Source organism: Peromyscus maniculatus, chromosome 22, assembly GCF_049852395.1.
Source record: "Peromyscus maniculatus bairdii isolate BWxNUB_F1_BW_parent chromosome 22, HU_Pman_BW_mat_3.1, whole genome shotgun sequence".
In the NCBI taxonomy this organism is placed as follows: Eukaryota; Metazoa; Chordata; class Mammalia; order Rodentia; family Cricetidae; genus Peromyscus; species Peromyscus maniculatus.
The window spans coordinates 19,827,343-19,850,777 of record NC_134873.1 but is presented as its reverse complement, the minus strand read 5'-3'; the positions used below and the strand labels follow the sequence as shown (position 1 = coordinate 19,850,777).

At 45.3% G+C, this 23,435-nt stretch overlaps 1 protein-coding gene across 9 annotated transcripts in view; it reads right to left on the bottom strand.

Annotated features, from left to right (window-relative positions):
- The window catches only part of Itsn2 (intersectin 2), a 137,259-nt gene extending 119,771 nt beyond the window's left edge, over positions 1-17,488 (bottom strand). For 4 of the 9 annotated variants that reach the window (XM_076559358.1, XM_076559362.1, XM_076559364.1 and 1 more), the window contains exon 1: positions 2,572-2,706. The gene's annotated coding sequence lies outside the window, so the exon portion shown is untranslated. Of the gene's footprint in view, positions 1-2,079; positions 2,222-2,571; positions 2,707-3,150; positions 3,319-5,537; positions 6,151-6,263; positions 6,961-13,163; positions 13,511-17,294 lie in introns of those variants that run through there. The other 5 variants (XM_076559360.1, XM_076559359.1, XM_076559363.1 and 2 more) reach the window with 5 other exon arrangements.
- Positions 17,489-23,435: the final 5,947 nt, after the last annotated feature.

Sequence of the window (23,435 nt, the reverse complement as noted above, 5' to 3'; positions counted from 1 at the left end):
CAAATAAACATGTAAAGCTTCTGCAATGGGTGTGAAGGTGTACATGTGATACCAGCCGTAGGCAGGATGAGTTCGAGGCCTGTCTGTGCTAAATAAGGAGACTGTGGCTGTGTAAACTGGGGACTCCAGACACAGCTTGGTGGTGAGCACTCTTCTGTCCTCCCAGGGAAACCTGCAAACCCTGGTCCTGACAGTCCCTTCCTGGAGCTGACAAAGCCAGCTCATCCTCTCCTAATGTAAACACAGTAATTCATTTGTATACACACACACACACACACACACACACACACACTGAATGCCCATACAAATCTGTTTTGCCTGAACCAAGATGTATGTACAAGAACACTGGTGCTAAAGTTAAAAAGAATCCTAATCTGAAATGGGATGCTCATACTTATTAACTCTGAGACCTAGAGTAGTTAAACCCTAATTTAACATTTCACTTACCTATCTGACGGGAGGACATTAATTACTTCCAAGGACTTCATACACTTTAAGTAATCGTATAAACACTGAGCACAGGCTCTAAAACTAGCAAGTGCTCTATAGATGACCACCACGGGAGATACACTGTAATACTAAAGGACATTTAGTTCATGACGAACAATACATGTTCTTTTACTAAAATGATGGAACGCTGGGAAACTCTATATTAAAGATGAATTAAAACTGAAAAGAGACCGCATGCGCCCTCATGGCAGAGAGCATGCTCAGAACGTGTGAAACGGTTGGTCCACTCCCTAATACATACACACACACACACACACCTCTAAAAGTTCTAAGATTATACAAGAAACTTTCCACTTTGTAATAAGAGATAAAATAACTACAGGATAAAATGACAAAGATAAAGAAAATCTTGAAAGCTTCTAAGTTTGGGTAATGGGCGCATGCTACTCTATCTTTGTAAAAACACGTTTCCTTTTCAGTACAAATCTAATCCCCTGAATGTACGTATTCTTCATATTCAGGAGAAATCAGGATTTGAGCCTCGAGCTGTGTTGACCAATGGTATCTTTCCACTCAATCATTCAATATTGGTCAAGTTTTCACTGCCCATTTTACTTTTCTTTATAAAGGTGAACAAAGGGAATGCTTCAATGCATTGAATGTTTAAAAACATGCAGATTTTTCAACTGGATATCAATATTACATCAAACAGCAGCAACACACATTTTTTTTCCCTGTATCCTTAAAAAAAAAAAAAAAGGGGGGGATGTATTTTCACTTTGCTTGCTTAATTACGAGACAATCATAGGAATAATCCCTAGCCTAAAGGAAACACATCAGTTTCCATCGTTGGTAACTGAATTTTGCAGGCCTCCCGTCAATTCGTTTCAAGTCTGTAGGCGATGTTTCTGGATTGATTTTAGGTTTTATCAGTGACTGACAATACAGCAAACCTTCAGAGAGAAGTTAGCAATTTCTCGGAGGCTGAAGCAGCTTGGCCTCCAGCCCGTGCTGCCTAAATAAAGCTAACAACACAAAATTCCAAGTGACAACTTGCCTCCCTGAGTAAGCAATGAACCCTTGTGAAACGGACCAAAAAATAAATAAATAAATAAATAAATAAAAAGCATGTAGTAAAGCAGTAATGTCTGGGCTAACTTCAAGTCCTATTATAAAGTAGCTGGCTCTGTCCAAAATGTTCCTATTCATTAGGAGTCCAAGTTTCAAACGAACATATTGGTCACGGGCAATCACTGACCATCCCAGCACACGATCAATTACATGCAAACAGCGTCTCCCTGCAGAACGAGAGCCCCCCTCCCCCTGCCCTTGCAGCCTCAGTTTCCCCAGTCACTCTGCAACCCGGCAAGGCAAGGCGGCGTCTTTTCTCCCTTCCTTCAATAAGCAATGAACTTTACTCTGGCTCCCGAGGTGGTTTCCTTCTCGCTGCTGCTGTGCTTTCCCCCGCATAACCCTGGAAGCGCACGATGCCGAAAGAGAAGTCAACGCTTCCCAATCTCCCAACTTGGGCTGTTACAACGCGAGCCGGCCGCGGTGGCCGCCGCCAAAACATCCGCCCACTGTCCTCCCGTGACTCGGGCCACTTTGACGCACCGGGATGCGGCTCACCTGACACTCTGCACCAACGCTGACCAAGAAGGGGAAGGGAAAAAAAAAAAAAAACCAACTAAGCCAAAATAAAACGGGTCTCCAAGGCAACGCGCACCCAGGAGCCCCTGAGGAAAAGCCGGGGACCGCGTCGCCCCCCACCAGCCAGAGGCGGCAGCGGCGGCGGCGGCCGTCACCTGCCAAGCCAGGCCGTGGCGAAGCGGGGTCCGTCCCGTCCCCCCACCGCCCCGGGTGTCCGGGCCTCGGAGAAGGAAGCGGCCCGCCGGCCCCGCGGTGGAGGAGCAGGAACCCCGGGGGCCCGAGGTTTCCGCCCGGCGCGGCCCGAGCGGAGCCGAGCGCCGCCGGGGCCTAGGGCGGGGGCCGCACGCGCTGCCGAGGAGCGGCCCCGGGAGGCGGTGTGCGGCGCGCGGCCCGTGGAAGCCCCGGGGAGGCGGCGGCGCCCGCACCTGCCTGCCCCGCAAGCCCCCGGGCCGCCGCGAGGGCTTCACCCACCTGGCGCCCGGCGCGCGTCCCCGCGCGACCCCGCGCGCTGCCGCTGCTGCTCCTCCTCCTCCTCCTCCGCACACCCGCGCACGGACCGGCCGACCCCCTCGCTGTGCGGGCCTCCGCCTCCGCCTCCGCCGCCGCCGGGTCAGGCGTCAGTCCGGCCGGCCGCCGCGAACCTGTTGCGCAGCCTGTCACGGCCGCTGGGCTCCGCCGCCGGCGCCGCCTCAGCCCCACAACAACATGGCGGCCGCGGCCTCCGCAGGAAGCCGGGGGGCGGGGAGGCGAGCGGCGGGCGGGCGGACGGGCAGGGACGGCCCGCCCGCTCGCCTGCTCGCCTGCTCGCCCGCTTCCCCGCTCTCTGGCTCGCTCGCCCGGCCCGCCGCCGCGGGGGGCACCGACTCCCACACCGGGGGGGGGGGGGGGGCAGCGCGACACTGCGTGGCGTGTCGGATCTCCTTCCCCACCACCACCCCGGGCACCGTGGAGCCCTGGACCGCGAGGGCGTGGGCTAAAAGCGCTCTTCTCTGCCCGCAGCGTCCCGGAGCCCTGGAGCTGACAACCCTTCCCGGGGCGCCCAGGACCCACCTGGCTCCTCCTCCTCCTCCTCTTGGAGGGGACAAGCGGTGGCTTGGGGGACGTTTCCTGCCACACTGGACCCCAAGGTTTTTGGGAAGGGCCAAGAGATGTCCAGGACATCCCTGTTGGACCGCACATGGAGCTTGTTCCCTCTCTCTCTCTCTGGAACCACCTTCTTACTCACTCTTCGTGGAGGGTGGGAGCTAGAATTTCCCGAGAATGGGGAAGTGAGAGGTGCGAAGGAGTTGCCGCCAACTTCAAGGCAGACCCTTCGCGGGGACTTCCCTAAAGGAGTTAACCCCACCCAAGAATGGGCCACATTCACCTTCACACACACACACACACACACACACACACACACACACACACACACACACGGAGTCCAACAAGGAGCATTCCCTAGCCCTGTTCACATGCAAGAGCAAGCTGCTCACAGGAAGACTGCCCCAGGTTCTTCTGCCTGCAGAAGCTAGACGACATTCTTAACCATCGGATGGGAGGAACTCAAATTCGGAATTTCTAGCACCCTTTCCCATTCTGTGGGCTCCTCACAAAGACTCCTCACAAAGTCACCATTCGCTGTCTAGGGCTAGACGTTTGAAGAAGACAACACTCCCTCGACCAAAAAAAAGGCTTTCTGGAGATTGGGGTGAAGAGCTGATGGTTTCTAATGAGCCATAAGAGTGGGGAGAGGGTGGTCTAAGACTCAAGATTTCCGTCTGAGGGCACTGTGCTGTGATGGTGCGTGTCTGGAATCCCTGCCCTCAAGAGGCTGAGTCGGAAGGACCAGGAGTTGGAGGTCAGTCTAGGCTATATATAAACTGTTTCAAAAATCCCATGAATAAATGAATATTTTTTAAAAATATTCAGATCCCTAGGATTTCTGTTGAAATATGAGAGATCTGTGTAGATCAGATGAGCCCCGGGCTTCATTTTTTTACCTGTGTGGGCAGATGAAGGAAGATATCAAGTCTGACTTGAAAGTGACCGCTGCAGTGTTCAGGCCTGACTGAACTGGACAACCAACTCTTAGGAGGAATTTAGCAAACGTTGGTGGTGATAAACAGGCTTTTCTTGCTCTCACAGTGTTTTTCTTAACTCTTCGATTGGGACTTGACCCAGACCTGACAGACAGGTCCTGAGCTTCCGTGACACAGAGACACCTTACTCCTTGGTATCAGTCTAGGCAGTCCCTCACTTTCTGGGTACCAGTTAATAAGGCTTCTCCCTCTATAAACAAGCCGCTTGGGTTAAGAAAAGCACTCTTGAGCACCTGTTACCGTGTCCACCCCAGAGCTCCCTTCCCATGCCCATATCCAAGCCTCGACGCCTCAGAATCCTCACCACAGTACTGCAGAGCATTGGCCTGTAAGGTAGAATTGATTTTTGATTCCTAATGGGCAGATAGTTAATCTCCACTTCCCTCCCATCGCCAACTAGGTGAACTAGGTCACTGGTATCACCTGTGTTTTGGTGTTCTGGACCTGCTAACATTCACGTTGTCTTCTTTCTGTTGAGGAAGCTGCCAGATCCTTGGGAGGAGGAGGGGGAGGACAGGGAAGCGGGTTGGGGAGCATTTAAACGTCTCCCTAAAAGAAACTACAAAGCTAACAACCTCTGGTGCGAATTGGAGTTCCGTGTGTCTGCCCAAAGTATCCCAAGCACTAACTCAACAACTCGGGTTTCTCTTCAGAACTTTAGACCAATCTGTCTGTCTTGCCAGAACAGAGCATGAGGACCTCCAATACCCGAGCTTCTCTCAATTCATACGTATGTGACTCTGGAGTAGATCGGTGCTGTTACGAGTTTAGTAGTAGCCAGGTGGTGGTGATGCATGCCTTTAATCCCACCACTCAGGAGGCAGAGGCAGGCGGATCTGTGAGTTCGAGGCCAGCCTGGGCTACAGAGAGAGTTCCATTACAGGACAGGCTCTAAAGCTACACAGCGAAACCCTGTCTCAGGGTAAAAGATATTTAAAAAAAAAAAAAAGTTTATTGGTTAGGTGTAAGTAATGAAGAGAGGAAAAGACATGAAGGATTCTCAGATTCCTCAGCAGGCCTTGTTAGCAGTAGTTCTGTTCAACAAGCAGAAGAATGGAATTTGGGAGGGAAACAGATACCTTCCAAGAAATGTTCTTGCTGCTTATGGTTATGGATCTTTTTTTTTTTCTCTCACTCATATCCTTTTCTTTTGATGCTCACAACACCAGCCACACCCTTCTTCTCTCCTTGTGTCTTCTTTTGCCAAATTCCAGGGCACTCAGTGTTTACCAAGAATGTCAGCACCTGAAGTATTCAGTCCCTCCTGGAGGTCCACCCAGAACACTCACCGTCCTTAGTCTTTTGGTATCCATGATTCAGGCAGGTGATGCATCCGCCACCCTCCCAGTTCATTACCTTCCTCCACTCATGGGCGGATCTTGACACTGTAAATTCCCTCAGAAGCTCCCAGATCCCACTATCTTGTGTTCACCTTGAAAGACTCCCGAAGGCAGTCTTCCCTCTGGAGAGACCCTCGCCCAGAGATCACACGAGACCACGAGTCAGATGCAAACAGCAAGAGGCTTTATTCAGGAACACGGGTACCCGGGGCAACACAGTCCCTCAAGAAGCTCAAGAGACTGGCGCGCCCCCGGGCTGGAGCGGAGGGTTTTTATAGGGTCGGGCAGCAGGAGCACGAGGAGGGCGGGTTCAAACTCAGGGCAGCTCATGGTTTGCAGGGTTCTGATTGGACGATTCAAATGAGGCCGGGTTCAAACTCAGGGCAGCTCGTGGTTTTTCCCCGAGCTTGACACGCCTGCTGCCTGGCTCCAAGTTGTTTTTCTGACCTTTAGTACCCTTTTCTGGGGCCAGGAGGCCGGCCGTAGACACCCCGCGCTTTTCAGACCTTACTTGAAATGGCGTTAGGCTAAGCTAGTATGCTGGGATCTTTCAACCTCTAGCATGGACTGGAGATGAAATGTCAAGTCCTGCTTAAGTCAGAGACATTCTTGTCGAGTCCACAGAGGATCTGCAATAGGCGTAGAGTGGAGAGTTAAGGAAGGCAGGAAGTAGACTGTGTAGATCACATTCATTTCTCCCCTTCTGCCAAAATCTCAGATAGGTTCTTCTTAGGCCTCTTACCGTAACCAGACGTTTTACCATGGGGGCGTCTGATCACAAGCTTTTCCCCTTCCATGTGTCTATGCTCCTTCCAGCCATATAGATCCTCTCAGTTTTCCCATTTGTAATTTTCAAAGGTCCCATTCTTCATCCAAAGACCTGCTCAGTCTATCCTCAAAACCAGCCTATCATGGTGAGAACAGGCTGGAATAGACAAGTAAAATGTCCAAATCCCATAAGATAAATACGTTATCGTTTAGGAAGCCTGTGAGAACTTGTCTTTTACATAAGACCTTTACCACTAATAGACTGCTTAGTCTTAAACAAATAATTTACAAAGAATTTAAGAGGCTATGGCCAACATAAATCATCCTGATTTACCCAGACATTTGTTCATTCTGGTGTTCTTCCTGAGGACCAGAGTTTCCATTTATAATTCCCTTTAAATAACTTTTTTTTTTTCCGAGTTTAAAGCTATAGTGCATGTCTGTGGGCCACAAGTTCTTACCTTTTATATGAAAATTTAAATGTTATTTGCTTTCATATTTGAATGTAAATTTACATCCAGTGGATGTAAAATACTGAGTGAAGACCAGTGAGGTGCCCAATGACTTGAGTTTGGTCCCCACAGGTCGAAGGAGAAGATCAGCCCCCACAAGTTGTCCTCTAACTCCCACACAGGCACTGTGGCATGTGCGTACCCATGTATAATAAGCACCTGCAAAATAAAATATAAAAATTCCGGGGTTTAGGTTTTCCTTGTTTTCAAGATTTTAGTGGTATTTTTCAACTCTCTTCTAGTCCCGTAGTTTCTCTTGAGAAGTACGCTGTGGATCAGATATATCTATTGTAATCATGCATCATTTTCCTTCACTGCTTTCAAGATTTACATCCCATCTTTGTTTTCAGAGATTCGACTCTGACATCCACCAACATGGACTTTTCTGTTCTTCAGCTTCATGAATCTCGTGTCTGCAAATACCTGTCTTTGAAATCTTTAAATATCAGTCATCATTCCTTCATCCTTTTCTGCTCCACTCCCCTCCTTCTGACATATGTATTGAACTGTCTCATGTCCTCTGGAGTTCCTGTTAGGTGTGCCCCAACAGTATAGCAACGTTCCACTGTGGGACACCAAAAGCCTGCTCCACCTTTCCCTACGCACAGGACATCTGGAGCTGGGAATACCAGGAACCGCTCTTTCTAAAGTTGACCTTCTTTGATAGGTGCTTATTTGTGTCTGCCGTCAGTCAGGGTATCTATTCTAGTGTCTTATGAGAAAAAAAAAATGTGGAACATAATTTCTCACTCCTACTTTCATATTCTCTCTCTCTCTTCTGAGAAATGGGTGAAAAGTGAAGTTTTTCTGTTCTCGGTTTCTTTTTCCTCTCAAAACTTAGAACGAACTGCAGACCATGGTGGTTAATGCCTCACGATCTAAAGCCAAGTCTGGGAAGCCAGTTTGAGGTTGTCCTAGTATTTTATCATCAGGATCATGTACATGATGAAAAGCAGGTCAGTGCCGGGTGGCGGTGGCGCACGCCTTTAGTCCCAGCACTCGGGAGGCAGAGGCAGGCGAATCTCTGTGAGTTCGAGGCCAGCCTGGGCTACCAAATGAGTTCCAGGAAAGGCACAAAGCTACACAGAGAAACCCTGTCTCGAAAAACAAAAACAACAACAAAAAACAAAACAAAACAAAAAAGCAGGTCAACGTAGGGGCTCAAGGTCCGAGAAAAGGTCTAGGCCTTCACATGACATGTCTTTGTCCGGCCACTAATGAATCATTTTCTTTCACATGCTCCTAGTTCAGAATCATGGTCAATGGGACAGACTGACCCTCGGGTTTTCTTCTCTGCCCTTCAGCCTTACAAACCCTTTTCTGGAGTATGGAGCTGAGTGGAAACAAAAGTGGAAATAGGAATAACTGGGAGGAAAGAGGTGGGAGGGGAAATCTCCCATTCTAGCATTGGGGGAGGTGTACCACTTTCAGGCCACTGGTGTCCTGAACAACTTGAGACTCTGGCTTGAAGCCAGATGGTACTGGAAAGGCAGTGCCAGGCAGACCGGGGAGGGAAGTCAGCCCAGACTTGATTCTGCGCCAGCACTGCAGGGTGGAGCCGAAGGCCTGCTTCCTGAGGCCTGAAATCCCTGAACAGGATGTGCTCACTCATGACTGAAGCACCAGGGGCTTCCAGTCCGACAGGTGTAGCTCAGCGAATGGGAATCCGGTCTGCATTCAGTAGATGCCCCGTCTGCCATGGACCCCAGCTGTCTGCTTATGTCATTGTTCCTGTCTGCAGACAAACCAGACACTAGTTCACCTCTGGTAATAATCTAACAATAGAGTCTTTTGCACTAGACAGAGGGCTTTTACTGTTTACCTTTTTATTTTTTAATTTTTGTGGTGCTGAGAATAGAACCCAGGGTCTTATGCATAATACATGTGTTGTATCACTGAGCTGTACTCTCGGCTCCTAATTTTTAAAATTTTTTTCTTAATTCTTGCAACAAACTTGACAATTGAATTTCTGGTTGTGTGATCAGCTAACCTTGATTGGCATGGAAAAAGGAGAGGTAAAAATCAGGCTTCACCTTACGTTTGGGGGCTTTCTTGTGCCTCATTTTGATTTTCTTTTGCTCCTTTTCCTAGGGGGAAAAGAACTTTTTTTTTTTTTTTTAAAGATTTGCTTATTTATTATGTATGCTGTATTTATTATGTATACAGCGTTCTGCCTGCATGTACCCCTGCAGGCCAGAAGAGGGCGCCAGATCTCATTACAGATGGTTGTGAGCCACCATGTGGGTGCTGGGAACTGAACTCAGGACCTCTGGAAGAGTAGTCAGTGCTCCTAACCACTGAGCCATCTCCAAGCCTTACTCTTGCAGAAGAGCAGCAATCTTACTTTAAAGCATGCATTTGATCAGATCCTTTGGCACTGCTTGACCCGGAATGGCCAAAGGTTTGTTTCCGGTGTTAGCATTTTTTTTTTTTTTTCAAAATAAGACAATGTCTTGAGATGAATCTTAAGAAAGACGATTGCTGTAACATGCCTGTCATCCCAATTACTTGGAAAGCTGGAGTAGAAGATTCACAAGTTTAAGGCTTGTTTTGGCTACACAGTAGGTTCAAGGCCAGCCTGAGGAAAGTAGCCAGTCTGTGTCTCCCCGAAGGAATGGGGGAGAGACGGGAAGAAAGGGGGGGGGGACGACAAGGAAGGGGGAGGGTGCAGGGGTGGGAGGAGCGGAAGAAAGAAGTAAGGGGAGGAAAGGGAAGAAGGGTGATAAATGTCTATTGTTACTGGCTCTTTGGAGATTGAGGCAAGAAGGTCTCAAGTTTGGGGCCAGCCTTGGCTACACAGCAAGACAGAATCAGGAAGGAAGGAGAGGAAGTGAGGGAATAAAACCAAACTGGGTGTGGTGGTGAGTAGGCACAGAGAAGCCCCAACACTAACACCACAGAGTAGCCCCAACACTAGAACCACAGAGTAACCCCAACACTAACACCACAGAGTAGCCCCAACACTAACACCACAGAGTAGCCCCAACACTAACACCATAGAGTAACCCCAACACTAACACCACAGAGTAGCCCCAACACTAACACCACAGAGTAGCCCCAACACTAACACCACAGAGTAGCCCCAACACTAACACCACAGAGTAGACCCAACACTAACACCACAGAGTAACCCCAACACTAACACCACAGAGTAGCCCCAACACTAACACCACAGAGTAGCCCCAACACTAACACCACAGAGTAGCCCCAACACTAACACCACAGAGTAGCCCCAACACTAGAACCACAGAGTAGCCCCAACACTAACACCACAGAGTAGCCCCAACACTAACACCACAGAGTAGACCCAACACTAACACCATAGAGTAGCCCCAACACTAACACCACAGAGTAGCCCCAACACTAACACCACAGAGTAACCCCAACAGTAACACCACAGAGTAACCCCAACAGTAACACCACAGAGTAACCCCAACACTAACACCATAGAGTAGCCCCAACACTAACAAACACCATAGCAGGAGAAGGCACAGGCAAATGTGAGGATGCCTTTTGATATTCTAAAAAAGGATATGCCTTCAGACTTGCCCTGCCTTGATTTCACTTATGAAAACAAAATCCAGGTATAAAATTACGTCCCGAAGTAGAATCTTCAATGTGAAGTTGGTCCATATCCTCACCCTTCCTGGGAGGAATGGCCGGTTCAGGAGTTTTCTGCTGTGGGACTCTGGTGGTGATTATGCTGTGGGTGTTTGGTACTCTTTGCCATTCTGATTTCTTCCTTTTGGGTTGAATATATCCACTTGATAGGTCTTTTCTAGTCCTTACGGTTTAGAACTGCCTAATTCAGTAGTCCCATGGAGGAAAAAAGGAAGAGTGGAAATGGGCTACTTGCAAAATGATTAGCCCCAGAAGCCATTCCTCAATGGGTGAACTTCTGTTATTCTCATAAATGGAAAATTTGAATGTCATAGAAACTCTAGCATTTGAACAATTCATTCATCTATAAGGACTATAATTATAGTCTGATACAATTTTGTTTTTAGCTTTCTTTTTTTTTTTTAGTTTTAGGGGAGCATACTTATTTTCAATAAAGGTACTTTCTTCTGTCTCTCTCTCTCTCTCTCTCTCTCTCTCTCTCTCTCTCTCTCTCTCTCTCTCTGTGGGGGGGGGGTTGATCACACATTACTGGGTTGTTTTTAGCCAGTGTATTTTCTATATTCTTACAAAATTGTATACTATTTTACTATCTTTTGAATGGAGCACCATAATTCACTTAATGAATCTCTTGTTAGTAGCTGATTCTAACTTTTTATTATAAATAATAAGCATTTCATTTCTAAATATGCATATATAGATTATAAACATTTCACAGTAAATATTTTCATATTTCCCTTTTACTAGAATTTAACGATAAAATGTCCCCTAAAGACACTTATTTTAGAGGGTTGGGCCCTAGTTCATGGGGCTACTGCAAGGTGGAGGAGGAGCCTATAAGAAGTGGAAGCTGGGCATGCCAATCTACCCATGTAATCCTAGTACTTTGGGAGGAATCCCTACGGAGGCAGGAGAATCAAGAGTTCAAGGGTTTTCATGACATCAGAGTAAGTTTGAGGCTAGTTGGAGCTGTATGAGATCCTCTCTCAAAAAAACAAATAAAAATAAAAACAGCTTAAAATGAGCCGGGCAGTGGTGGTGCACGCCTTTAATCCCAGCACTCTGTGAGTTTGAGGCCAGCCTGGGCTACCAAGTGAGTCCCAGGAAAGGCGCAAAACTACACAGAGAAACCCTGTCTCGAAAAAAATCAAAAAAAAAAAAAAAGCTTAAAATGAAGTGGAAGGAAGTTAGGCCACTGGGGGCACGCCCTCAGAGGGGATTTTGGAATCCCAACCTTATCCTGTCTTCCTTTGGGTCCCTGTCACTACAAGGTGAGCAGATGTCCCTTGTCACATGGTATTCTGGAATTGCTACTAGGCCCCGCAACCATAGTTGAAAGCTATAGACTATGAGCCAAAATAAACCTGTCCATGTGTATGAAGCTGCCCTCATAAAACCCATTATTTTGTATAGTACCTAAAACATTAATAATAAATTAACAAAACCTGCCTCTTTTTAAGCTGCTTATTTTTGCTATCACAGAAATGGAAATATGACCAATTACCATCTTCTGGTGCCCATTGTAACTAGAGTTTTCCTGCCTGGCCCACAGTCAGGACAAATCTTTGTCACCTGCCAGTCCCACAGCCGCTCAGATCCAACCAAGTAAACACAGAGACTTATTTTGCTTACAAACTGTATGGCCGTGGCAGGCTTCTTGCTAACTGTTCTTACAGCTTAAATTAATCCATTTGCATAAATCTATACCTTGCCACGTGGTTTGTGTCTTACTGGCATCTTCACATGCTGCTTGTCATGGCAGTGGCTGGCAGTGACTCCTTCCGCTTTCCTGTTCTCTCCATTCTCTTCTCTGTTAGTCCTGCCTATACTTCCTGCCTGGCCACTGGCCAATCAGTGTTTTATTTATTGACCAATCAGAGCAATTTAACATACAGACCATCCCACAACAGCCCATTCTTAGAATTAATTTTTAAAACCTTAATCACTGAAGGAAAATAATTGTTTCTATAAAAATATATTAATCTACCATAGCAGTATTGGAAGATACTTTTTCCACTGTGCCTGCCTCAATTATATTTTATTTGCATTTATTTTTTCTTAATTAAAATTTCACTTGTTTTTTTCTTCTATCCACTGATGATCAGCATTTTATTACTTCTGTTAAATAACAAACTTACATTTTAGTAATAACTTTGTTCAATGAACTATTCATATACTATCTCTGCTATGATCTGAATGTTGTATTCCTTCAAAATTTGTGTGCTGAAATCCTAAGCCCCTAGATGATAGTCTTAGGAGGTGAGGCTTTTGAGATGATTAAAATAATCTAACCACGCCGGGCGGTGGTGGCGCACGCCTTTAATCCCAGCACTCGGGAGGCAGAGGCAGGCGGATCTCTGTGAGTTCGAGGCCAGCCTGGGCTACCAAGTGAGCTCCAGGAAAGGCGCAAAGCTACGCAGAGAAACCTTGTCTCGAAAAACCAAAAAAAAAAAAAAAAAAAGCCGGGCGGTGGTGGCGCACGCCTTTAATCCCAGCACTCGGGAGGCAGAGGCAGGCGGATCTCTGTGAGTTCGAGGCCAGCCTGGGCTACCAAGTGAGCTCCAGGAAAGGCGCAAAGCTACACAGAGAAACCCTGTCTCGAAAAACCAAAAAAAAAAAAAAAAAAAAAAAAAAATAATCTAACCACAAATGAGATTAGTGCCTTTATATGTCAACCTCAGGGAAAGACGTTGTGGTGACTCAGCTGGACCATAGTACCTGTGTACCAGAAAGTGAGTCCTCACCTGTGGTGTGACAAAGTGTCTTTCTGGTGAGAAGCAACACACATGTCTCCTCACCCCAGATAGGACACACAGGACAGACCAAAGTGAAGATACCACCAAAGTACAACTTGGCGAACTATGAGTCTCCCTGGGGTTGCTGACAGGAATACGGGAGAGTGGTTCCTCCCAGGAGCAGAGATGACTCAAAGAGAGCTGCCGCATCAAGGTGACAGCTCATGAAGCTGGGAACCTGAAGTACACTGTAGACAGCTCAACAGATTGGAGAGGGTCCTTCCCAGATGTGTCAGTTGGTCGAAACCTCTTCCAGGCAGCTGGTACGGAGCCTTTGCAGCTTAACTCTGCTCAGTCTGAAAGGGATTCTCAAAGTTAGTTAGTTAGTTTATTTATTTATTTATTTATTTATTTATTTATTTATTTATTTATGAATCTGATTGGTTTCAGGGACTTGTCTGAGCTCTTTTGAGTTGTTTACCTTCCTGATTAAGGAGCTCCCCTGCAAGATGGAATGTTTTCAATCTCAGGAAACTGTCACACAAAATCACTACATACTAAATCTGTAAGCACCTTGATCTTGGACTTCCCCACCCAGAAATGAGAAATTCCTGAGCTTTTTATACTAACTAGTTTGTGGCATTTCACTATGGCAACCCAAGACAGATTAAAGCACTGTCCACATACATATTATAGTATTTCTTTTATAAAATATTTATTATTTGCTGAAGAATAGTCCTCTTGTACACTATAAAGATTTGTCACTCAAATTGGTTTAATAAAGCACTGATTGCCAGGCTGTGGTAGCGCACATGCCTTTAATCCCAGCACTCAGGAAGCAGAAGCAGGAGGATCTTTGTGAGTTCAAGGCCAGCCTGGTCTACAGAACAAGATCCAGGACAGGCACAAAACTACACAGAGAAACCCTGTCTTGGAGAAAAAAAAAAAAAAAAGCACTGATTGGCTGATAACTGGGGGTAGGAAGTTAGGCAGGAAAGCCAAACTGAGAATGCTGGGAAGAAGGAGGGCAGAGTCAAGGAGGCACAGAAGAAGGCACAGAAGAAGCAAGATGAGAATGTCATATTGAGAAAAGGTACCAAACCACGTAGCTAAACATAGATACGAATTATGGGTTAATTTAAGTGTAAGAGCTAGTTAGTAATAAGCCTGAGCTATCAGCTGAACATTTATAAGTAATATTAAGCCTCGGAGGCAATTATTTAAGAAGCGGCTGCCGGGTATTTGGGAATAGGAAGGCAGGAAAGAAACTTCTGCCTTCAATTATTTATTATGCCTGTATGTATACCTGCATATGAATGCAGGTGCCCATGGAAACCAGAGGTATTGGATGCCCCTGTAGCTGGCATTACAGGCAGTTGTGAACTGCTCAGTGTGGGTGCTGGAAGATAGCATGTGCCCTTAACCACTAAGCCTTCTCTCCATCCCCTATATTATAATATTTCTATTTAATCAATTCACATGAATTCTTTATATAATATAATCAAGAAAGGGTTCTATTTTATTTTTAAATTAATTAAAATTAAGTTATTTAAAATTTATTTGTGTATGTGGGGGGGGGGGTTCACGGAGGTCAGAGAGGGCATTTAGATACCCTAGAGCTGGAGTTACATGCTGTTGTAAACCACCTGACGTGGGTGCTGGGGGCTGAGCTCCAGTCCTTTGGAAGAGCCGAACAGGATCTTAACCACTAAACCAGCTCTCCAGCTTCCAGAAGGGTATTTTAAAAATCATCATATAGGGCTGAAAAGATGGCTCAGAGGGTAAGAGCACTGGCTACTCTTCCAGAATTGAATTCAATTCCCAGCAACCACAGGGTGGCTCACAACCATCTGTAATGAGATCTTATGCCCTCTTCTGGCCTGCAGACATCATACATGTGGACAGAACACTGTATACATAATAAATAAATCTTTAAAAAAATCATTATGTAGTGTTTGTCTGTTGTCTTTCAATTTATAGATTATTTTATTATCTACTTACAAGAAATGGATTGATTTTCTTTTGAAACCCATCTGCTCAGCTAAAAGAATTTGATTGGTAATAGCCTTTTATGTTCTAGCAATATGTTCAATGAAGAGGCCATGGCAATAGTCATAATAGTGTGGGTCCTGACTCCATTAAGTGTTTAGTAAATGTCACTAACCACTGAACAAAATAAGCATTGTGACAGAAGATAATTGTATCTATATTTCAGCAGGGTTAATAATTGACTGGAGGCCCTAAGTAAGTTTCTAAGATTCTCTTATCTGATCCAAATAATAGAGTTTGTTGTTGTTGTTGTTAGATTGTTTTCTTCTATTTTTTTAACAAGTTCTATTTTCTTTGTTTTCTATAAACACTAATAACATTATTCTGAGGCTGGGAATATAGGTGTGCACAACCACACTCAGCTGTCACTATTAAAACATTAATTGTAAAATTCAATAGGAGAAACTATGATTTTTCTATAAATGTCTGTAGGACCCTGTCTGAGTTAGGGTTTCTATTACTGCGACGCAACACCGTGACCAAAAGGCGAATTGGGGAGGAAAGGGTTACTTAGGCTTACACTTCAGCATTGCTGTTCATCACTGCAGGAAGTCAGGACAGTGTTGTGGACCGCATGGCGACCATTGCTGCTTGACAGAGTTCCAGCATTTTGACATTGCAGACCACACTTCTCCAGCACCTTTTTTACTTTCATTTTTAATGATTCTCACTATTAATGCCTTTCCCTTTGGGAAATTTTGTGTGGGCTTTGGTAAAGGATGAAAATGTGTACAATGGTGGCTTCTCTAGACAAAAAAATTCTATAGAAAAAATCCCCGCCACCGTGGAACCAGGAATTCCATTGTGCCTTCCTAATTACACCAAGAACAGGAATGCTAGAGATTTACTGGACACACCCGATCCCAAGGATGAAATGCCTACCGTTCAGATCCAGACTCTGAGGCCATGAAAGGCAAGAGTTCGGTTCATAAATACAGAGAAATCAGAATGGTATGGTATAATGGGAAAAGAGTAAGACTCCTTTTGGGGGTGTTATGAGGGGAACAGGCCCAGATGGTATAGTGTCTGCTCCCCAGAAGAAGTCCTTTTCACAAGATCAGGTATTTGGATAAGGGTCTCCATTTCCTCAGGGGCTTGAGGAAAGTTCCTGCTTGCTAAAAAAGGAGACTTTCTTATCTCTAGCAAGAGGACCTTGTGGTCCTTCATTAACATATGTATCAAGGTCAAACCTAAATTCCTCAGCCCCTGATCTCCAGCCACACCCCAGCTCACATGCCCCTTGTCTTCGATTTAATTCTATGTGCAAACATAGAGTATAAAAGGTGTAATCTTTTTTTCAATTAAAGGCTGCTGGCAGCCATGCTGATTCACCCCCAGATCATGCCTGCCCCCCCCAACTCCACAAATCCTCTTTAGGACCTGAACCCCTACCCGAAGTAGGTCTTTGGCAGGATCCCAGAGGCAGGAGCTGATGCACAGGTTATGAAGGGGAGCTGCTCACTGGCTTGTTTCCCATGGCTTGTTCAGCCCACCTTCTTATAGAACCCAGGACCAGCAGCCCAGGGATGGCACCACCCACCATGGGCTGGGCCCTCCCCCCATGGATCACTAAAGGAGAAAATGCCTTACAGCTGGGTCTCAAGGAGGCATTTCCGCAGCTGAGGCTCCTTCCTCTGATGACTTTAGCTTGTGTCAAGTTAACACACAAAATCATCCAGGACAGACCCCTTGATCATATCCAGCACCTTTCTACCCTCTCCCTCTCCTCTCCTAGTACCCTTTCTAGTCTCTAGAAGTTTTATACTTTCAGGTCACCTTAAAGATTTTTAAGTATTATTATGTGTGTGTGTGGGAGGGGGAACAAATTTGGGGAGTTGGTTCTCTTTCCCATTTGGGGATCAAACTCATATTGTCAGGATTGAGCAGCAAGTGCTTTTACCCACTGAGCGGTCTTTCAGTCCCATCTTTTATTTTTTTTTAAGTTTCCACATATGATAGAGAATGTGTGATACTTGTCGCTCTGTGACTAGTTTATTTCACTTAACGTTGTGTCCTCCCGATCTACCTATCCATTCTGCTGCAGATGACAGACTTTCTTTACGGACGAATAATACTCTGTTGTGTACATACACTGCTCATTTGCTTGGTCTCCTCATCTGTGGATGGGCACAGAGGCTGAGTCTGCCTCTTAGGTGTTGTGAATAGAATGGTCCTGCAATACAAATGGGTACAGGGTTTTGTACGCTGATTTCATTTCCTTTGTCTCTGCACCCAGAGTGGGATGGCTGTTTCCTGTGGTGGTCTCTTGAATTCGATGTTCACTCCTAGAATAGGAGCAGGAGCATTGTTAGAAGATGTAAACAGAAACACAAAATTCTGCTCTCACACCAGCAAGCTCTGGTGAGATGTTTTGTAACTCCTTAGAGGTTTACAGAAAGGTCCATGAACTTTGTGCCTTTCAAGTTTAGCCTTGCTTTTAATTTGATGTACTGTGTAATCTAAACTGATTTGGTTTTATAGGGTAAGTCTTGGGGCGGAGACCAGGTTTTAACATGTACTTAACAGCTTCTACTGTACTTTTAATTCTTGGAAAATAATAATTAATGGTTAGGCATTGGGTGTTTGGCACAAAACCCTGACTCTAAGTATAATTAACTTTAAGAGCTATTTTGGTAGCTGTTGAAAGTGAGATGTGAAATGCTTTACGGCTTCATAGAAGGAGTCAGAAATCTATCCTGTGCTTGAGACATGTTGAAATATATAATACGTAAGTAGAACTGCCTGATGAATGTGAACTCTGTGTGGTTCAGTGAAAGAGCAGTAGAAATTCCAGAATTAACTTCACAAAAGTCAGATTAAGAGTTTAGAGTCTCTAAACACTCAAAGCAAAATCTTGAAATATGTTTTAAAATGAATATCAGTAAATCTAGTAAATTCTATAATTTATTTGTTTCATAACTTTGCCTTATGACTTTTTTTTTTTTTTGAGACAGGGTTTCTCTGTGTAGCTCTGCACCTTTCCTGAAACTCACTCTGTAGCCCAGGCTGGCCTCGAACTCACAGAGATCGTCCTGGCTCTGCCTCCCTAGTGCTGGGACTAAAGGCGTGTGAAACCACCGCCCAGTGCCTTATGGCTATTTCAACACCATTTTTTGTTTGTTTGTTTGTTTTATGCTCAACTTCCAGATAACTGTGTGCGCACACATGCACGTGTAGGCATGTGTGTGCTCATGCACATACACTTGCGCTGAAGGCACACCTTGCTTTGCCACAGGAACATCTTTAGTTTGCCTCTTGGAGACTCAGTACCGTGTTCTTCAGAACTTAAGAGTATTAAGGAAAGTGTGGAGCCAGGCGGTGGTGGCGCATGCCTTTAATCCCAGCACTCGGGAGGCAGAGGCAATTGGATCTCTGTGAGTTCGAAGCCAGTCTGGGCTACCAAGTGAGTCCCAGGAAAGGCTCAAAGCTACACAGGGAAACCCTGTCTCAAAAAAAAAAAAAAAAAAAAAAGGAAAGTGTGTGGACTTTGGCTGGAACACTTTAGGTAGAAAAGGTAGCATCACCTTTTCTGTGACCACCTCTAAGAGAGAGAGAGAGAGAGAGAGAGAGAGAGAGAGAGAGAGAGAGAGAGAGAGAGAGAGAGCTGTGCACGGTGTCTTCTGCCTTGTAGGCTGGGGCTGGGCTGTGAAGTTGAGCATGAGCGTTTGCCCAAGTATGATGCTCACCAAGTGAGAAGGTGCAGGAGGTCTTGTGTGACCTTCCTGACTTCCTCACCTCTGCCCTAGATTTACTCATTTACCCACCTGGAAGTGATTTTTGAAGATTGCATCATTTGTCTAAGTATGAGTACTATGTGAGTGCATGAATAAGATGCCCTTTGAGAATGGAAGGTGTTTTTGTCTTTTTCTGAGACACAGCATCATGTAAGCCACTATGAGCTCACTATATAGTAAAGGCTGTGCTTGAACTGTGTGTGTGTGTGTGTGTGTGTGTGTGTGTGTGTGTGTGTGTGTGCATGTGTGTTTGTATTAGGTTTTTAGAGACAAGGTTTCTCTGTGTAACAGCTCTGGCTGTCCTGGCACTCACTGTGTAGACCAGGCTGGCCTCGAACTCACAGATCTACCTGCCTCTGCCTCCCGAGTGCTGGGATTAAAGGCATGCATCACTACACCCAGCTTTTTTTTTTAATAGAAAAGAAAATAAGATCATCTTCAAAATTAAACTATCCAAATACAAAATTGCAGAATAAAAATTGGCAAAAAATTATTTTGAAGCTGAAATGCAACAGCTTCAGGTCAGAATAAACTGATGTGAATATTAAGGGTGTAGTCTAAAAGAAATAGAAGCTTATTAGTTTGGATGCCCTTTCTAAAAGCATAATCTCCATGATACAGTTCAGCAGTGTGTGAGGTTATGAAATATATACTTGGCCTTCTCCTTTCCCTGACATACAGTTTCTAAAACCCTTGGAATCTCCAATCCAGGTGTAGTATGCTGTAGGTAGAAATTTCTGTCCTGCCAGCAGCTCCCAAATAAACACACTGAGGCGTATATTAATTATATATGTTCGGCCAATAGCTCAGGCTTGTTACTAGCTAAATCTTACATTTAAATTAACCCATGTTTCTTATCTATGCTTTGCCATATGGCTTGGTACCTTTTCTCAGTATGGTATGCCCATCTTGCTTCTCCCTGTCTCTGCTAATGACTCCTGACTCCGCCCTTCTTTCTACCAGCATTCTCTGTTTGGTTTTCTCCCTAACCTTATCTTGTTCAGCTATTGGCCAGTCAGCTTCTTTATTAAAACAATCACAGCTGCCTTTAATCCCAGCACTTGGTAGACAGAAGCAGGCAGATTTCTGTGTGTTTGAAGCCAGCCTTTGGTTGTGCTCCACCCCCTCCCCCCCACTTCACAACAGGGTCTTATTATGTAGCTCTGGCTGTCCTGGAACTCACTCTGTGGACAAAACTGGCTTCAAATTCAGAGAGATCCTCCTGCCTCTGCCTCCCAACTGCTGGGATTAAAGGCATGCACAACCAGCCCAGCTTTGTATCCTTTCTTGTTTTTTTTTTTTTTTTTTTTTTTGTTTGTTTTTTTGTTTTTTTCCGAGACAGGGTTTCTCTGTGTAGCTTTGCGCCTTTCCTGGAGCTCACTTGGTAGCCCAGGCTGGCCTCGAACTCACAGCGATCCGCCTGGCTCTGCCTCCTGAGTGCTGGGATTAAAGGCGTGCGCCACCAACGCCCGGCTTACCTTTCTTATATCCTATATTTAAAAATGGGTAATTGTAAATAAAGTGTTCCCTTGAGTTCTGTGAGCCACTCTGGAGGAGGGAGTCTTTGGAATCTTAATGTATAAACACCCTTGATCAGAAGTTGCAAACTGGCATCTGGAATAGGGAGCATTCTGATGGGGCTGAACCTTACCCTGTGGAACCCAACACTATTTCCAGGTATACCAGGCCAGAATCGAGTGGAATCAGAGGCTGTGCTGCTGCTGGTGTTCCCTGCAGAATTCACTGGTTGGGGTGGCAGAACTGTTTTGCACTGTGAGAATGTAGGCGGAGAAACTGAGTTTGGTTTTGCCTATATTCTTACACCTTCCAGTCACTATCCTGGGAGGGAAAAAAAAAAATCTCACACCTGGCCAGGCTGTGCATTTTACTCAGAGTCCATTACACTTTTTGAGATGCTGTCTGCCCTAGAATGGGTCCAGACTGAGCAGGCATGCTCTAATCTTAATGTTGTTCTTCTTTCTAAAGCATTCTTTTTAGATTGATTTACTTTATTTTGTGTGTATGAGTATTTTGCCTGCGTGAATGAATTTCCTAGTTCATTCAAGCAGAAGTCTGGGGAAACGTGTGGGAATGGATGTTCAGGGTGTGGGATAACGGTAGAAGGAACATAAAACTGGATCAGGCTGAGTTCACTGATATGAGCCCACTGAGTGGAGATGCTAGGTTCAGTATGGAAGCTTGCACAATTAAAAAAGATGTCAAAAGTTTGTCTGAATGGTTGACTGAAGCATTTGTCCAAAGATGGTCTACTGAGAAGGAGCTGGGGATGCCTGATGTCATGTGGCTTAGCGCTGATGGAGGGATTTTAAGGCTCCGGGAAACTGCAAAGGTAGAGTGGGCACTGTCTTAGTGAAGGTTTCTCTTGCTGTGAAGAGACACCATGACCATGACAACTCTTATAAGGAAAACATTTAATTAGGGCTAGCTTACAGGTCAGAGGTTTAGTCCAGTATTGTCATAGCTGGAGGCATGGTGGCCTGCAGGCAGACATGATGCTGGAGAAGGAGCTGAGAGTCCTACATCTGGATCTGCAGGCAGCAGATGCAACTGTGTGCCACACTGAACACAGCTTGAGAATAGCTTGAGCTTAGGAGACCTCAAAGCCTACCCACCCCCCCAACAGGGACACACTTCCTCCATCAAGGCTATACCCACTCCAGTAAAGCTGAATCTCCTAATAGTGCTACTCCCTATGGCGTCCATTTTCTTTCAGACCACCGCAGGTACCCTGTGTAAAACCTAATCCTCCCCAATGGAAAGTCCCAGAAGACATGCCCTTCAGTAATCCGCTAAGACACACAGTGGTCAGAGGACCCACATACTCGAAGAGCTCTGACATTGCCCTTTGCCTTGTGCCAGACCTTAGGTCTGGAGATGCTGCTGCTCAATTGGATGAATTAAATGCAATGAGTTTAATCGGGCTGTTGGTGTCCACAGAGGTTTCCTAGTGAGCTCTGAGCTTGCTTTATATGACAGGGCTGCACGAGGGGATGGACTGACCACGTGTGTGGTTACCAGCTGTTTGGAAGGGCCTGCCCTTGGCTGTGCCTTGAAGTATGCTTTGCTCTAGCCAGGGGGAGATAGTTTGCTCCACCCCTTGGCATTCCTTTAAAGCCCTTTAGCAGTGACAGAAGAGGGTGGTGCGTTTTGACCCAGGCCTTCCCGTGATCCTGTCTTTTTCTCTCCATTTTTCTTTCTTTCTTTCTTTCTTTCTTTCTTTCTTTCTTTCTTTCTTTCTTTCTTTCTTTCTTTCTTTCTCTCTCTCTCTCTCTCTCTCTCTCTCTCTCTCTCTCTCTCTCTCTTTCTTTCTTTTTTTTTGTTTGTTTTCAAGACAGGGTTTCTCTGTGTAGCTTTGGAGCCTCTCCTGGAACTTGCTCTGTAGACCAGGCTGGCCTCGAACTCACAGAGATCCGCCCGCCTCTGCCTCCCGAATGCTGGGACTAAAGGTATACACACGGCCTCTCCCTCTATATTTCTATCGAAATATTTCCCACTTCTCCCTGCTCAAGAGTACCCTGAGAAAAAGTGGGGGCAGGTCCCCTATATTGGGCTCTGGAGTATCAGGACCAGATGGTGGTCCTGAATTGCCAAAGGCAAGATGATCATACTTATTGTGGTAGCCAGCACAGCCAAAGTGATTTTTATAGTGGCATGACTCATATGGACCTTTGGTACTGGCTAATCAGTCATGATGTTCCCAGGCCTGAAATAGAAGTATAAAATCTTTATTTTAAAAAGTGACTTTGGAAGTTCTTTTGATAAGTTCAGCACATATCATTTGGGGAAAACGGGTTATAACGCATTGCTCCGATTGCATTTAAGTTTAAAGTGTATCACTTTAAAATGATAGGGATGGTTTTGAAGGTTCACCTCTAGACCTCATTTACACTCCTGACTCTGCCTTTCTAGAAGTTTTGTCTTAGACAAGTTATTTCACCTTTCTGAGTTTTTCTCACTTCTAAAGGAGCCCTGCATTCTCCTTTTGTAAGTTTATTTCAAGAACTGAGGTAGTTGACGCAGTCCGTGGGCAACTTAGGTCTGCTCCGCTTGTACACTGAGGGGAATGTACCCACAGGGCAATCTTATAGGTGTTTCAGGTTTAATTTGTTTGCAACCCATTCTAGGGAGTCTTACTAAATTTGGGCATGTTGTTAAACTTATTTCCTAGGTCTATAACAATAAACTGAAGGGTTAGTTTCAAGGACAAGCAGCCAATATTCTAAGCTCTGATGTTTGGAAGCTTAATCCCATTCAATACATTTTTGATACAATATTTTCAAACTATTAAGTTTATTGGGACATAGCCCCATTATAAATCCAGTAAAGTTTGTATCATCTAGGGTGTCATATTTGTGAAGAAAAAAAAAATGGATCCCAGGTCCCTGAATATTTCACTTCCCACCCAGGTGGACACCCCTATTATATGAGTAGAGGGGTATGGTTGTCATTTACTATTTTTTCCCTCAGTTAGGAATTT